Source organism: Mesoplodon densirostris, chromosome 12, assembly GCF_025265405.1.
Source record: "Mesoplodon densirostris isolate mMesDen1 chromosome 12, mMesDen1 primary haplotype, whole genome shotgun sequence".
In the NCBI taxonomy this organism is placed as follows: Eukaryota; Metazoa; Chordata; class Mammalia; order Artiodactyla; family Ziphiidae; genus Mesoplodon; species Mesoplodon densirostris.
The window spans coordinates 41,942,609-41,944,434 of record NC_082672.1 but is presented as its reverse complement, the minus strand read 5'-3'; the positions used below and the strand labels follow the sequence as shown (position 1 = coordinate 41,944,434).

At 40.1% G+C, this 1,826-nt stretch overlaps 1 non-coding gene across 1 annotated transcript; it reads left to right on the top strand.

Moving 5' to 3' along the window:
• The first annotated feature begins 360 nt into the window (after positions 1-360).
• On the top strand, positions 361-422 carry LOC132500464 (U7 small nuclear RNA). The gene has a single exon (XR_009534052.1). It is a non-coding gene; the product is annotated as a U7 small nuclear RNA (small nuclear RNA).
• The last annotated feature ends 1,404 nt before the right edge of the window (positions 423-1,826 follow it).

Genomic DNA, 1,826 nt, shown 5'->3' with positions numbered 1-1,826 from the left:
TCCCGGACCGGGACACGAGCCCACGTCCCCTACATCGGCAGGCGGACTCTCAACCACTGCGCCTCCGGGGAAGCCCTAGAGTTTTTCTTTATGATACATTACTTTGTGGGATTTGCTCTGCGAGAAAGCTGAATTATTTTTTCCATAACAGTTTTCTGTAGCATTCTAGCTCCAGGGAGAGAACGTAAAACAGGAGAGAGACTTTGTGGGAGATTATATAGAAGCTCCCCCAGATGTACATAATGAATATGGACTAGCTGAGCTAAGAACACTCTTTTCCCTTCCGGTTAAAGAGTAAAGATTTTCTTTTTATTCACATGACAACTAATGTTTTGTCAGGGTTAAAATCCTTCAATAGGTTAGTGTTACAGCTCTTTTAGAATTTGTCTAGCAGGTTTTCCGGTCCACACTGGAAAACCCCCCCATGAAGAAAAAAATCCTTCAATACGTTAGCTCACCATTATATCCTCTCCAGTACACAGTTCAACAGTTTGGCATTTTTTTTTCTCATTCTTTACGGAGTTCAGGTGACGGTAGCAAAGCAAGATAGTGCTGAGGAGAGGCGTGGGTGTGGGTCTAGGTGTTACCATCGTGGAAGGAAAATAAAAAAGGAGTCAGTATCGCTAAGAGAGCTCTCTAAAACGGAGCCAGGAGGCCGCTGAGGAAGTGTGACCTATGCATGGCTCAACCTGGAAGGAATCTGACCTTTTGACCACTGATTGTCCTAACAAAGTCATCCTGAAGTTCTGCCAGAAACTCAAGGTATGGATTGGACCCTTACCCTAAAATAACTCAAGATAGCCTATCTGCTTATTGTATCCCTCCCCCAAATAACTCATCATTCCTTAAGGATAAATGCTTCCTGACTTGTGTCAGAGTCAGTCACCATTTTCACTGGGCAACTCTAATAACCTTGGGACTTTTTTTGCCTTTGTAAGCCCCTGACTCTTCCTCTTCCCCAGAACACTTTCAGTCTTACTGAAATCTGTGTCTTACTGGAATCTGTGTCTCCTGAATTGCAGTTCTTAAGACCACAAATAAAACTCTTTGTTATTTGCAGCCTTGGTACTGATTATTGTTTGACACCATTTAGTGGCTGGTGAAGGAAGGAAGGAAGTGAGCCTGCTGGGTCTCTGTTTCTACATGTCTAAAAATGGAGATTTACTTCAGAGGTGGTATTGTGAGGAATAAATGAGACAACATATGTGAGAGAGGTTAGTAAATTGTAACACAACATTAACTGTTATTGCAGAACTGCTATTGAAGTAATGGTATGGACTTAGAGCTCTTTTTAGGTGGGCAGAGTTAGAAAGAATTTACCCAGTAAGTCCTTGAACGGCTTGGATTCCAGGTTTAAAAAAAAACAAACACTGTCTAAGGCTGATTAAACATAATTTCAAATATTGTGAAATCTTCCATAAGTATCTACTCTGCTATTAGAATAAAAGTTAAGAGCATTAAAAAAAAAATAAAAACTAAACTTTAGGTAGAGACTAAATTGTCTCATGATTTCAAACCCAATTCTTTTTATTAGGAAAAAAAATATTCCTAACATTCTTCCACTCCATCCGTCCATCCTTCATTCATCAAATATTGTCATCATATCCCTGCTACATACTATGTTTAGAAAAGACTATAGAAGAAAGTACATCGGATTGGCATCAAATTTACTTTAGTTTGAGTTGTGACCCCTTTAGCCTCCCTGCACCCTGGCTTACCCACCCACATTCTCTACTCATCCTCTCTCTTTATTGAACCAATTCTATTCAATCTTCAAGTACCATCTCCAATTCTTTCTCCTCCTATGAAGAAATCAGTGGTAACTC